This window comes from Wolffia australiana, chromosome 13, assembly GCF_029677425.1.
Source record: "Wolffia australiana isolate 7733 chromosome 13, ASM2967742v1".
Lineage (NCBI taxonomy): Eukaryota > Viridiplantae > Streptophyta > Magnoliopsida > Alismatales > Araceae > Wolffia > Wolffia australiana.
Window position 1 is genome coordinate 5,314,077 of NC_135847.1, and position 16,676 is coordinate 5,330,752.

The following is a 16,676-nucleotide window of genomic DNA, read 5'->3' on the forward strand; positions in this document are numbered from 1 at the left end:
CAGAACATTACCAGTTTCTTGCCATCGGAAAAGGTGAACAACGGGAGTTTTTTCGCTCATCACAGCTACGAGACGGGGGATTAAGCGTATTTTATTTTGCCGATAGAAACCCAGAATGTGGTAAACGCCTCGAAATGGAAGCACAAAGAGATCTTGGGTTGCTGGATAGAGCAACGCAATGTCATTTCGTTGCCGTTAGAAAATCGGAACACTCGGATTATTTGGTCTTCTCATAGCCCAAAACACTAGGATTTGGGTATGTTATGGTAGCACCAAAATACAGAATCTGATAAACTATTTAAAATAAAAGCACAGGTAGATCTTGTCCTCTTTATACGAGCAGAATGCAAGCCTGCTGTTCCAATTAAAAAAGCATAAGGCTGGGCATGTGTTGCCTTACCAAGGTCAATATACTGGTTTCCGGTGCTGTGTTACATGCCGAGCACAGAATCTATTAAGATCGTCGCAACAAAAGCACCGAGCGCCCTTGTTTTCATCAAATTAATGCAGAACGTTACCAGTTTCTTGCCATCGGAAAAGGTGAACAACGGGAGTTTTTTTGTTCATCACAGCTACAAGACGGGGATTAAAAGTACCTTTGCCAATAGAAACCCAGAATGTGGTAAACGCCGAAATGGAAGCACAAATAGATCTTGGGTAGCTGGATTGAGCAACGGACTGTCATTTCGTTGCCGTTAGAAAATCGAACACTCGGATTATTTGGTCACCTGAGGCCCAAAAACACTAGGACTTGGGTGCCATGTTAGCACCAGAACACAGAATCTCGTAAACTCGTTGTCGTTAGAAAAAGAACACACTGTTTTGTTTGGTGATCACCTGAGGGCCCATAAACACTCGATTGCCATGTTAGCACCAACACAGAATCTGATAAACTATTTGAAATAAAAGCACAGGTAGATCTTGTCCTCTTTATGAGCAGAATGCAAGCCTGCTGTTCCAATTACCTCTTCAAATAAAAGCACGGTAGATCTTGTCCTCTTTATACGAGCAGAACACAAGCCGGCTGTTCCAATTAAAAAAGCATAAGGCTGGGCATGTGTAGCCTTGCCAAGGTCAATATACTGGTTTCGGGTGCTGTGTTACATGCCGAGCAAAGAATCTATTAAAATCGTCGCAACAAAAGCAACGAGCGCCCTTGTTTTCATCAAATAAATGCAGAACATTACCAGTTTCTTGCCACCGGAAAAGGTGAACAATGGGAGTTTTTTTGCTCATCACAGCTAGAACACGGGCGATTTAGCGTACCTTTTGCCGATTGAAACCCAGAATGTGGTAAACGCGTTGAAATGGAAGCACAAAGAGATCTTGTGTTGATGAAAAGAGCAACGCACTGTCATTTCGTTGCCATTAGAAAAGCTGAACACTAGGATTTTGTGGCCACCTGAGGGCCTTAAAACACTAGGACTTGAGTGCCATGTTAGCACCAGAACACAGAATCTGATACACTCTTCAAAATAAAAGCACGGCTAGATCTTGTCCTCTTTGAACGAGCAGAACACAAGCCTGCTGTTCCTATTACAAAAGCATAAGGCTGGGCATGTGTCGCCTTCCCAGGGTCAATATACTGGTTTTGGGTGCCGTGTTACATGCCACACACAGAATTTATTACCATCGTCGCAACAAAAGCAACGAGCGCCCTTGTTTTCATCAAATAAATGCAGAACATTACCAGTTTCTTGCCACCGTAAAAGGAGAACAATGGGAGTTTTTTGGCTCATCACAGCTACAACACGGGGGATTATTCGTACCTTGTGCCGATAGAAACCCAGAATGTGGTAAACGCTTTGAAATGGAAGCACACAAAGATCTTATGTTGCTAAAAACAGCAAAACAAGGATCTTATGTTGCTAAAAACTGCAAAACAAGGATCTTATGTTGCTAAAAATCCTTATGTTGCTTTTGTTGCGACAATCTTAATAGATTCTGTGCTTGGCATGTAACACGGCACCCAAAACCATTATATTGACCCTGGGAAGGCGACACATGCCCAGCCTTATGCTTTTGTAATTGGAAAAGCAGGGTTGCGTTCTGCCCGTTTCCAAAGGACAAGATCTACCCGTGCTTTCATTTCGAAGAGTTTACCAGATTTTGTGTTCTGGTTGTAACATGGCACCCAAATCCTAGTGTTTTTGGGTCCTCAGGAGGCCGAAAAATACGGGTGTTCCGCTTTTCTAATGGCAACAAAATGACAGTGCGTTGTTCTTTCCAGCAACACAATATCTCTTTGTGCTTTCATTTCAAGGCATTTACCAATTCTGGGTTTCTATCGTCACAAGGTACGCTAAATCCTGGTGCAGCTTTAGCACACAAGCCTTGCTCTACTTGAAGTAGCTAAGTCTTGAATCCACAGAACTAGCTTCTCCAATCCTTGAGTCCATAAAGGGGTTGCACTTGAATCCACAAGCACACAAGCACTCTCTAACAAAGAAAACACTCACAGAGGAGAAACCACAGTTTCAACAAGACAATAGATTTCAATAATGCCTCAGTCAGGGGTACATGGGGGCCTTATATAGGCCACAAGGAATGCAAGGTCGTCCATAATGATTGTACCCATGACAAGACAAGTCAAAACATTGAGAAAACAAATATGACAAGCTAAAACAGATGATAAGCAGCTTGTCAAGGCTGAGCAGAGATATCCTACAGATTCTGGGGCCTGTAGAAGCTGTCAGGAGATATTTGTGTGGCTCAAGAAGATCCTGATGGGACAAAACAGAAGATTTGCAGATCTGACAAGTTAGAACAGAGATTCTGGCAGAAGAAGAATCTGGTAGAGGTTTCAGTCAGAAGATCTTGTCAGAGATACTCCTGTCAGAATATCTTGTCAGAGATAATCCTGTGAGAAGATCTTATCAGAGGAAATCCTGTCAAAGATAATCTATCAGAAGATCTTGTCAGAGAAAATCCTGTCAGAGGATTTTGAGGGGCTCTAGGTATATTTCTGCAGATTCTGTCAGTTCTAGAAAAATCTCCTTCTTGGGCCATAGAAAATGGGCTTTTGGGCTACATCAGGCTTCTTCAAAAGAACTCGTCCCCGTGTTATCTTCTTCTGCAGCAAAGTACTCATATATGTCACTCACATTAAATGTTTTGGAGATTGCCATTTCCTCTGGAAGGTCAATGTCATATGCATTGTCATTAATTTTCTTCAGTATCTTATAAGGCCCGTACTTCTGCTTCATTTTGTTGTAGGTGCCCACTAGGAACCTCTCCTTGCGCAGGAAGACCATAATCATATCCCCTTCAGCAAAGACCTTATTGCGTCGCTTCTTGTTCACCGCCTCCTGGTACTTGGCATAACTTGCACCAATCTGGTAGTTTACAACGTATATTATTAATTAAATATTAAATCATATTTAATATTTTAAAAATATATAGAGCTGAAAATTAAATAATGTTCAATATGAATTAAATATTTTAATATTTAATGCTATTGTTTTCATAATGTTTAATTTAGACTTAAATCATTAATAATGTTTACCACATATTTTATAAACTAACTGTTAAATAATATTTAATAATGTTCACCACATATATTATACATCAAATATTCAATAATGTTTAATATTTAAAAATTTTAATTCAAATTAAATAATGTTTAATATTTATTAAATATTTTTCAATTTAATACTGATATTTTAATAATGGTTAGTTTAGATCAAATAATTAATAATGTTTACCGCATAAATTATTAATTAAATATTAAATAATAATATTTAATATGAATTAAATATTTTTAAATTCAATACTACTATTTAAACAATAATTTATTTAGAATTAAATCATTAATAATGTTTACCACATATTTTATACATTAAATAATAAATAATATTTAATATTTAAAGATATATAGAACTAAAAATTAAATAATAAGCAATATGATGTTATTTTTAAATATTTTTAAATTTAATAATATTATTTTAATAATGTTGAATTTAGAATTAAATAATTAATAATGTTTACCACGTATATTATTAATTAAATATTAAATAATATTAAATATTAAAATATATATATAACTAAAAATTAAATAATATTTAATAGGAATTAAACATTTTTTTAATTTAGTACTATTATTTTAATAATGTTTAATTTATAATTAAATCATTAATAATGTTTACCACAAATTTTATAAATTAAATGTTAAATAATATTTAATATTTAAAGATATATAGAATTAAAAATTAAATATTATTTAATATGAATTAAATATTTTTAAATTTTATACTATTATTTTAATAATGTTTTATTTGAAATTAAAGCATTAATAATGTTTACCACATATTTTATACGTGAAATATTCAATAATATTTAATATTTAAAAAATATGAAGAACTAAAAATTAAATAATATTCAATATATATTAAATATTTTGAAATTTAATACTGTTATTTTAATGATGGTTAATTTAGATCAAATAATTGATAATGTTTACCACGTATATTATTAATTAAATATTAAATAATATTTAATATTGAAAAAATATATTGAACTAAAAATGAAATAATTTTTAATATGAATTAAATATTTATAAATTTAATACTATTATTTTAACAATGTTTAATTTAGAATTAGATAATTAATAATGTTTACCACATATAATTTAAATTAAATACTAATTATATTTAATATTTAAAATATATATAGATCTAAAAATTAAATAATATTTAATATGAATTAAATATTTTAAAATTTAATACTATTATTATAATAATGTTTAATTTAGAATTAAACAATTGATAATGTTTACCACATATGTTAAACATTAAATATTTAATATTTAAAAAATATATAGAACTAAAATGAAATAATATTCCATATGAATTAAATATTTTAAAATTTTATTATATTATTTTAACGTTAAATTTTAAATAATATTTAATATTTAAAAAATATAAACAACTAAAAATTAAATAATGTTTAATATGAATTAAATATTTTTAAATTTGTTTACTATGATTCAATAATGTCTAATTTAGAATGAAATAATTAACAATGTTTACCAAATCTATTTTGAATTAAATATCAAGTAATGTTTAATACATAAAAATATATAGAATTAAAAATTAAACAATGTTTAATATGAATTAAATATTTTTATATTGAATACTCTTATTTTAATAATGTTTTATTTTGAATTAAAGCATTAATAATGTTTAAATAATAAGCAATATGAATTAAATATTTTTAAATTTAATGCTGTTATATTAATAATGTTGAATTTAGAATTAAATAATTAATAATGTTTACCACATATATTATAAATTAAATATTAATAATATTTTAATATTTGAAAAATATATAGAACTAAAAATTAAATAATATTTAATATGAATTAAATATTTTAAAATTTAATTATATTATTCTAATCATGTTTAATTTAGAATGAAAGCATTAATAATGTTTACCACATATTTTATACATTAAATATTAAATAATTTAATATTTTAAAAATATATAGAACTAAAAATTTAATAATATTTAATAGGAATTAAACATTTTTAAAATTTAAACTATGATTTAATAATGTTCAATGAAACTGTGTAAAAAACAACGGATTAAATATGATTTAATAATGTTTATTTTAGAATTAAGTAATTAATAATATTTACCCCATATATTATGAATTAAATATTAAACAATGTTTGATATTTTAAAAATATATTGAATCAACAATTAAATAATTTTTAATATGAATTAAATATTTTATAATTTAATACTATGATTTAATAAGGTTTTATAAAATTGCACAAAAAACAACGCTAAATATGATTTAATAATATTTATTCAGAAATTAATTATTTAATAATGTTTTATATGATTAAGTATTTTAAAATTTCATACTACGATTGAAAAATGTTTAATAATTTGCGTAGAAAAATAACGATTTAAATATGATTTAATAATGTTTAATTTAGAATTCAATTTTTAATAATGTTAACCACATATCTTATGAATTAAATAATAAATAATGTTTAATATTTAAAAAATAATTAATTTTTAATATGAATTATGTATTTTAAGTTTTAATACTATGATTTAATAATGTTTAGTGAAATTGCTTTAAAAAAACGAATCAAATCAAATGATGTTTAATTTAGAATTAAGTAATTAATAATATTTACCACATATATTATGCATTAAATATTCAATAATGTTTAATATTTAAAAATTGTAATTAAAATTAAATAATGTTTAATATGCATTAAATATTTTTAAATTTAATACTATTATTTTAATAATGGTTAATTTAGATCAAATAATTAATAATGTTTACCACGTATATTATTAATTAAATATTAAATATTCAGATTGAGCTGGGAAATAAGAAAGACGAAAGCATATCCATTAGCGGACCGAGATCGGGAAACGGAACCAAGCTCAGATAAAGGTGCCAGCTGCTAAGGTAAGGAAAGCCTCTTCTTACAGAAAGAATACGAGTGTTTATTAATAGCTATATACAGATGCAACAGGAGTTATAACTCAAATACACCTATGATAAATACACCTATAACTCTTGGCCCTCTTTAGGGGAAAAAATCCTCATACCCCGACATGCCGAGGTAAATATATATATATATATTCAAAAACAAAACCATGAACATGTCGGGGTATGAGGATTTTTTCCCCTAAAGAGGGCCAAGACTTAATTGATATGAAACATTACTTAATTTTTAATTCTATATATTTTTAAATATAAAATATTATTTAATAATTAAATCATAATATATGTGGTAAACATTATTAAATATTTAAATATCAATTAAACATTCTTCAATCATATTTAATTCGTTGTTTTTTTAGTATTTATATGAAGCATTATTACACTATAGAATTAATTTCAAAATATTTAATTCATATTAAACATTATTTCATTTTTAATTCTATATATCTTTTAAATATTAAACATTATTTAATATCTAATTCATAATATATGTGGTAAACATTTTTAAATATTTAATTCTAAACTAAACATTAGTAAAACATATGTAGTTGTTTGTTTTTTTAAGCGATTTTATTAAACATTATTAAATCATAGTATTGAATTATAAAATATTTAATTTGCATTAAACATTATTTAATTTTTGATTCTATATATTTTAAATATTAAAAAATAATAAGGCATAATATATGGGGTAAACATCACTAAATATTTAATTCTAAATTAAACATTATTTAATCATATTTAATTCACTGTTTTTTAAGCAATTTTAAAAAACATTATTAAATGATAGTGTTAAATTTTAAAATATTTATTTCATTCGAAACATTATTAAAATTTTAATTCTATATATCTTTTAAATATGAAAAATTATTTAATATTTAATTCATAATATATGTGGTAAATATTATGAAATATTCAATTCTAAATTAAACATTATTAAATCATGTTTAATTCTCTGTTTTTTTCAGCAATTTTACTAAATATTATTAAATCATAGTATTAAAATTGAAAATACTCAATTTATATTAAAAATTATTAAATATTTAATTCTAGATTTTTTAAAAAACTATTAAACAATATTTAATATTAAATTCATCATATTCTATCCGTTGTTTTTTTACACAGTTTTATTAAACATTATTAAATCATAGTATTAAATTTCATAATATTTAATTCATATTCAACATTATTAAAAATTTAATTCATACGTTATTTGATATTTAATTCATAATATAATGTGATAAACATTATTAATTAATTATTTTTAAATTTAACATTATTAAATCATATTTAATTCGTTGTTTTTACTCAATTTTATTAACCAATATTAAATCATAGTATTAAATTTTACAATATTTGATTCATATTAAACATTATTAAATTTTTAATTCTATATATATTTTTAAGCATTAAATAATATTTAATATTTAATTCATAATATATGGGGTAAACATTATTAAATATTAAATTATCGATTAATTATTAATAAATCATATTTAATTCGTTGTTTTTTACACAATTTTATTAAACATTATTAAATCATAGGATTCAAATTTAAAATATTTAATTCATATTAAACATTATTTAATTTTTAATTCAGTATACTTTTAAATATTAAAAATTATTTAATATTTAATTTATAATATAGATAGTAAATATTTTTAATTATTTAATTCTAAATTAGACATTATTAAATCATATTTAATTCGTTGTGTTTACGCAATTTTATTAGACATTATTCAATCATGGTATTAAATTATAAAATACTTAATTGATATTAAACATTATTAAATATTTAATTCTATATTGTTTTAAATATTAAACATTATTTGATATTTAATCCATAATATATGTGGTAAACTTTATTAAATATCTAATTCAGAATTCAACATTATGAAATCATATTTAATTCACTTTTTTAAGCAATTTTATTAAACATAATTCAATGATAGTATTCGGTTTTAAAACATTTAAATATATATTAAACATTATTTAAATTTTGATTTTATATATCTTTTAAATATAAAGATTATTTAAATTTCATTGTATATGTAGTAAACATTTTTAATTATTTAATTCTAAATTAAACATTATTAAATCACATTTAATTCGTTTTTTACATAGTTTAATTAAATATAATTAAATGACAGTGTTAAATTTTAAATAATATTTAATTCTAAATTATCAATATTAAATCATATTTAATTCGGTGTTTTTTAAGCAATTTTATAGAACATTATTTAATCATAGTATTAAAATTGAAAATACTTAATTCATATTAAATATTATTAAAGATTTAATTCTAATTTTTTAAAAAAACTATAAAATAATATTTAATATTTAGGTCATAATATATGTTGTAAACAATATTAAATATTTATTTCTAAATTAAACATTATCAAATCATATTTAATTCGGTGTTTTTTAAGCAATTTTATAAAACATTATTAAATCATTGTATTAAAATTTAAAATACTTAATTCATATTAAATATTATTAAATATTTAATTCAAAATTCTTTTAAAAACTACAAAACAATATTTAATATTTAAGTCATAGTTTATGTGGCAAACAATATTAAATGTTTAATTCTAAATCAAACATTTTAAAATCATATTTAATTCGGGGTTTTTTAAGCAATTTCATAAAGCATTATTAAATTATAGTATTAATTTTTAAAATATTTAATTCTAAATTGTCAATATTAAATCATAATTCGCTATTTTCTTAATTGTCAATATTTAATTCGCTATTTTCTTAAGCAATTTTTACTAAACATTATTAAATGATAGTATTAAGTTTTAAAATGTTTAAATCTAAATTAAACTTTGTTTAATTTTTAATTCTATATTTCTTTTAAATATTAAACATTATTAATTATTTAATTTTAAATTAAACATTATTAAATCATATTAAATTTGCTATTTTTTAAAGCAATTTTACTAAACAATATTAAGCCATAGTATCAAAGTTTAAAATACTTAATTCATATTCAAAATTACTTAATTTTTAGGTCAATATATTTTTTAAATATTAAAAATTATTTAATATTTAATTCATAATATTTTGGTAAATATAATTTATTATTTAATTCTAAATAAAACTTTATTAATTCATATTTAATTCGTTGTTTTTCATGCAATTTTATTAAACATTATACAATCATAGTATTAAATCTTAAAATACTTAGGATTAGGGTTAGGGTTAGGGTTAGAGTTAGGGTTAGGGTTTTTTTTATTTTATTTTTTTTTGGCAAAAAACACGATGCCGGGTACGGCCAACCCCGGGGTTGTGCCCGTAGACCGATCCATCCGTGCCCTGGACGCCACCCAGGGGGATTTTATTTATAAAGTGGACTGTTTGTCAAGGTTTATAGGCGTGGAGCGAGTATAAATATCCCAATTACACTCGGATCCCACTCGTCCACGCCCATGTTTAGAAAAAGAAAAGATACATAAAAGATATCGTGCAGGCGCTCGAGAGATGTGCACGTCGTCGTCCCACTAGAGCAGCCCCGCGATGACGATAGAGTTCGGTCGCCTCCGTCAACTGCAGTCGATGAAGGGCGTGGTGAGGGCTCTAATCGAGGCGGGCGTAGTCCATCCCTCTTGCTCCAGCATTCCACGCAATCCTCCAATCTCGCAGGCTTACGAGGATGCGCCGTGTGCGGAGCGTCGGCATGACGAGACGATCGATGCGATAACAGCCTCTAGCTGTCGGAGGGAGCGCCTGCCAAGAAAGAAAGATGGAGGAGGGGGTTCGTACATGTACCGCATGGTTGGCAAGTGCATCTGTTGTCTGGTTGCCCTCCCGCAGCCGATGACGAAAGCATCGTGTGCGAGCTCAGCACTGCATGATGTCTTGCCATACTCGGTGTAGTCGCCACTGGGAGCATGTACCTAGACGATGGATATCAACTAAAATCTGTGAGTCCGATTCTACGACGATATTGTGAAGGTTCCGTTCCTCACAGAGGAGTAGATCATCACGGATCGCCATAGCCTCGACTACTGTATTAGTTTGTATGCCGTAGTAAGAGGAAAAAGCAAAGAGTATACTCCCCATATGGTCCCGTAAGATACCTCCTCCCCCGGCTGGCCCCGGGTTCCCTTTGGCAGCACCGTCCACATTCAATTTATGGATGCCTATTGGCGGTGGTAGCCAATAAACAACCCGATACTGAATGTGGATCGGGGCCGGTGTCACCGGAATGCCCACAGAGCCGAGGAGGTCGCAAGCGAGTGTGGATCTGATAGCGCGAGGGGGAAGTAGATAGGAAATGCGCCTTAGGCACAGCTGAACTCGACGCATGATATCCACGACGCGCATGGGTGTACCTGCAAAACGAGAAGAATTTTGCCCTTTCCATATCTCCCATAGTAGATAAGCTATGGTGATGTGTAGGATGGGGCTCCGTGTAGAGCGTGTTGGCGAGGTAAGAAACTTGCCAAAACACTCAGACGGGGTCAGTGGACGACAACAATCACTGATGACGCGCAGCATGCGAGTGCTGTCTCACTTTGGAAGAAGAGGTGGTCCATGGTCTCACTGTGTGGAGCTGTGGGACAACAGTGACAGCGGGAACCAAGAGAGTAATCTCTACGAGTCACGCGATCATCAGTCGGAAGGATCGCCGGATGCCAGATGCGGCGACCCTAGTGCTGGATGGGGGATTTCTCTCGGAAATGCTCCCGTGAAGATTTGCACGAGCATTTGCCTTTGGGTGTGAGCGTCCAAATGACAAAGTCGGGAGTGGACCCGAGTGAGGTTCTCTAGACCTCACGTAACGTATATGGAGGGAGGCCATGCTCCTGCAGTAGGTGTTGGGTGTTCCCCCTTAAGCAGCTGTGCCATTGTTAGTCTCACCTCATGTGCGACATACTGTGGATGGCGCGCGAGTGGTTCGTCAGCATGCCAGGTATCAAACCAGGTGCTAATCTCACCTCGGCCAATGTGCCAGCGGGTGACTTGAGCTAGCTAAAGCCAGTGGCGCTGCCACTTCCGCCATCGCCGAGGACCCCGAATGTCAACTTCACGATGGGCCCACTCGCCATACTTGGTGTAAATGAAACAACCCAATAATGAGTATGTGGTGCGCAATCGCCATACGAGTTTCTTTTGGAGCATGTCCTGGACGTCCCTGAGGTGTCTGATCCCTAGACCCCCGTCGTCCATCGGCCGACATGCTTTCTCCCAAGAAACCCAATGGTGGCGGTACTCTCCCTCGAGGTGACCTGACCATAAAAAACGTGCGCATAGTCGCTCCGCTGAGCAGAGGACCGTAGAAGATAGTGAATGAACCGCCATCATGTGCAATGGGATACTCATGCGGACGTGTCGAATAAGTTGGATACGTCCACCAGGTGATAGGAAACGGAGTTTCCATCCCTCTAGTTTTTTTCGAAGTTTACCCAACAAGGTATCAAAGTAATGATGTCTCGCGGGTCCCAAAAAGATAGGGCATCCAAGATATTCAAAAGGAAGACATCCTCGTGAGTATCGAGTGTAGTGCTGAATGATCTGAGTGCGCTTTATAGTAGTGGAGGGACCAACTATAAAGCTACTCTTTGAGGCGTTTACGAGCTGGCCCGAAGCTTGCTCTATGCCGTGAGGACACTCATAAGTTCCTTAATGGATTTTTTAGATCCATTGAGGAAGAGGATACATCGTTTGCAAATAGAGAATGTGAGAGGATAGGGCATCCCCTTTTTGTAAAGTACGATTGGATGAGGCCGCGATCGATCGCACGCGTGAGCGATCGACTGAAGACCTCTTCAATCAATATGAAAAGGGTAGGCGAGATAGGATCGCCTTGCGGAGACCTCTCGTGGCCGTGAAGAATCCAGTGGAGTTTCCATCCATCAAAAGAGAGAAGTGATTCTCTCTTATGCAAGCATCGACAAGATCGATGAATTCAATGTTGAAACCAAAGCGACGCAACACTATGGTGAGGAAATTCCACTCGACTCGATCGAAGGCCTTCTCCATATCCAATTTGATGATGACATTTGAGCCCGGAATATGAGCGTCTGAGGACTGTGCTAGCTCTTGCACAAGCACGATGTTGTCATGGATCTGTCGACCCTTGACAAAACCACACTGCTCATGCGAGATGAGTCGCTCAAGGAGGTTCCCTAGTCTGTTAGTAATGATTTTGGATGTAACTTTGTAGCATACATTACAAAGACTAATGGGGCGAAAGTCTCGGAAGGTCGTTGGAAGAGCCACTTTTGGTGTGAGTGCCAAAAAAGTGGATTTTCAACTACGAGGGAAGACTTTGTGTGTAAACACTTCCTTGATAGCGAGCACCAAATCGGTGCCTACGATGTCCCAACAAGCCGTATAGAATTCGGTTGAGAATCCATCCGGTCCGGGGGCTTTGTTTCGAGCCAAGGAAAAGACGACCTCCTTGATCTCTACTCGAGTGGGTAGGGCTGTGAGGAGGGCGCTATCCTGGTCGGTCACCAAGTGAGGGATAGAAGTGAGAAGGTCCTCACTCACCATAGTTGGTTGTGAGGATAGGAGCGGGCGGTAAAATGCCACTCCTGCGTTTGCCAGCTGGGCGGGGTCCTGATTATGCATCTCTAGTAGAGTCGTATAATTGGGTCTGGCTCTGTGACGGATCGAGGAGTGAAAGAAATATGTGTTTCTATCACCTTCGCGTAGCCATAGGATACACGATTTCTGGAGGTAGAAAATCTCCTAGCGCCGCATGGCGGTCTCAAGCTGCTCCTTTAGCCGCGTGTGGCGCTCTCCCACGTTGTCTGTCCAAACATCCTGCAGCTGTCGCTCGACGGCAGCTAGTTCTATCTTGAGTGCTTCGACTGGCGCGTGGACGTCTCCAAAGACATGTCGATTCCACCACTTCAGGTGGAGTTTGAGATTCCTCAGGCGATAGCTGAAGTTCTCCATAGGTGATGTCGAGATCGTTCCATGCCAATGGCTGTGTACAAAACAACGGAAGTTGTTATGCTCTAACCACATGACTTGGAAGCGGAATGGTGTGCGGCAAACTCGATCACTCGAGTCCGGGAGGAGGATCGGTGAGTGATCCGAATAATATCGCGGGAGGAGCTCAATCACGATGGTGCACTGCATCAGCGCCGCACTATTGGTGAAACAACAGTCGATCCGTTGGTACATACGTGCATCGGCCTGCCGCTGATTGCACCAAGTCCACTTCTAACCGATAGTAGGAGGCTCGACAAGTGATGTCTGGTGGATAAAATTGTTGAACACTTGCATCGAGCTTGGCCGAGGTAAGCGCCCCACTTGGCGTTCGCTGACTGCCCGTATGCAGTTGAAATCCCCAGTTAGAAACCAAGGGAGGTCTACAAGTTGTGAGTGAGAGTGAATGTGTAAGGCGAGTTCCCCCCAGAAGGCCTCCCGCACTAAGTGTCTATGTGAGGCATAGACTATAGTAAACCTATAGGGCTTTGGGGAGGTTGCTACGTCAAAAGTGGCGTACTGGGTCCCTTCAGCTAGTAGTTCCATCGAATAGTCCCGCTTCCATAGGAGCTAGAGCTTATTCGAGGGGTGACAATAAACATGATACATTCCGAGTTCCCCGCAATGGAATTGGAGCAATCCGATGTAATCATTGGTTCAATAAGTCCAACTATTCCTAAGTTGTACTTATTGACTAGGGAGAGGAGATGGGGCTGAGTTAGAGGAGATGGTGTGGATCCGGGGTATCCGAGTGATGACCTGGTGGAGGGGGGGTGTATACGTCTGACTCCTCAGAGAGGGAGACAACATCGTCCTCCTCGCATGTGGAGGCGTGGCCACTAGTATCTCCACAGGTGTCCTCGGAACTAGGGAGTGGTGCTTGAGTATTAGTCAAGCATCATTCCCCCTCGAAAGGTATATGAGATGGGTGGAGGTCGGGCAAGGAGGTGAGTATATCCGGTGGGGAGTGTGGCTAGGATGGGGCGGTATGTCAGGGACGTGGATGCGGGCAGGGTGGAGAGGTGTGTGCGGAGCGAGGAGAAGGGGGGGGGAGTGTCGGGGGAGATGCGCGAGGTGGAGGGGGTCGATGGGATGGAGGGGATCGAGGGGAATGAGGCGAAGATGGATCAGGTGAAGAACGACTAGGGAGGGATGATGAGGAAGGTACTAGGGTGGGAGTGGTTGGGAGGGGGCGATGGTGTGAGGGCGGGGAAGGTTGAGGGGTGTGGAAGGAGCTCGAGGATGAAGGATGGGGGCATGGAATAGTGGAGTGGGTATGCTCGACCTCCATGCCATCTCCTTCGTGTCTCTCGAGGACATCTAATAAGGCGAAGGTATTTGAGGTAAGGGGAGCCCTTACCTCCTTACCTTTGCCTGCCCGAGCTCCAGTAGGGGATGTCTCCGGGGCTAGGGTTGGAGGTCGCTTGTTAGTGACCTTCTTCACCCATTGTGATGTAGGCTGGCCAAGCTTGGCCAGGACTGGCTTGGACATCAGGGGTCCTTGTGAGGGCGGAACATTAGGTGCTCCCTGCACTACAGGGGTATGTCGGCCAGTCTAGGGTGGCCTCTCTGTAGGGCGAGGGTCATGGGTAGTGGGCCTTGCCGCTAATATATAGTCGTTATACGGCAAAAGGGGGAGGTAGTCCTCTATAGGAGTTGGTGTGGTCTGTGATGCCTTTTGGCGGCACGTGTGGATAGTATGGCCAAGAAGGGTACAATGTGTACAGAACTGCGGAAGGTTCTCGTACACGATCTGCTGACGGATCAACTCGTCTCCGTTCCGAATGAGTACCATGCGGTGAATGGGCTCAAAGAGATCGATCTTGACACATACCCGCGCATATCCTGGGCGGTTAAACAAATGTACGTCCCTATCAAGACGTATAAAAGTTCCTACTGCACCAGCTAGAGATTCAAGAGCAGCCGGCGTGAAGAGATGGGGTCGTAACCCTGGGAAGCCTATCCATATCGGCACGGAGTGGGGGCAGTGCTCCCGGGTGGTACTTGTCTGTTCAGCCGTCTAGCAATATGTGTGCATGGTGGAGCCATTGATCGTCCATGTAGTTCAACTCCAGGCCTTCCTAAAGTCGGCTTCCAATTGGAAGCGGATGAAGACACTCCGATGGTTGCGTGCGCCAATAATGACCGGGCCGCGGAAGTGTCCAGGCGCTAAGTATACCCTCGTAATATCGTCAATGAGTGGGCGTTTTGTAGTGAATCACCCAATCAATGTGTAGGCAAACGGTGCTGCCATCCTCGAGACCTCCTCCTTGGAGAAGGCTACCATGCGTATTCCCTCAGAATCAATGAACCCCCTTTTGGGGGTCGAGTCGTCATAAAGAGGGGGGAGTGCAACCTTGGGGAGCGGAGGTGTGGTCATGTGTGTCACACTCATATGTGTAGTCCCCGCCACTCTCGCCGCCCATGTGGGTACTCGTTCGGCGCATTGTTCTTCCGTTGCTTGTCCTTTCGTCTATGATGATTTGGGGTCCTTCACGCTAAGGGTCGAATTGGCACTAGCAAAGTCAACCAAGGTGACTGAGTTGACTCGCTCCTGAACCACCGACACGATCGGTTCAGCTTGTTCCTGGTTGACCGAGTCGACCGGGTCAGCTCGGCCACGATCGACCAAGTCAACCATTTTGACTCGGTTAAGGTTAACCGAGGCGTCCGTGTTGTCTCGGTCAACATTGACCGAGGTGTCCGTGATGACTCGGTCATTGTTGGCCGAGGCGTCACGATCAACATAGATCGAGGTGTCTGTGATGGCTCGGTCAATGTTGACCGAGGTGACCAGTTCGGCTTGTTCATGGGTGACCGAGCGGATCGGTTTGACTCGGTCATGATGGACCGGTGCATCCGGTTCGGTTCGGTCTTGGTTGACCGAGTCAAGCATTTTGACTCGCTCCTAGTTGACTGAGTCAACTAGTTTGACTCGGTCCTGGTTGACCGAGTCATCCAGTTTGTCTCGATCTTGGTTGACTAAGTCAACCATTTTGACTCGACTTCGATTGACCGAGTCAACCACGTCGTCTCGATCCAGGTTGACCAAGTCTACCAGTTTGTCTCGGTCATGTTTGACCGAGTCAACTAGGTCGACTCGGTCAAGGATGACCTGGTCGACTCGGGTCAGCTCGGGCGAGTCGACCAGGTCGGTTCTGGCTGGAGCGCCTGAACCGACTTGGTCGACTCGGCCATCGTCCGCCGAGTCAACTCGGTCGGACGTGGCCTTAGGGGTCCGCCCTGTCAATGCTGACAG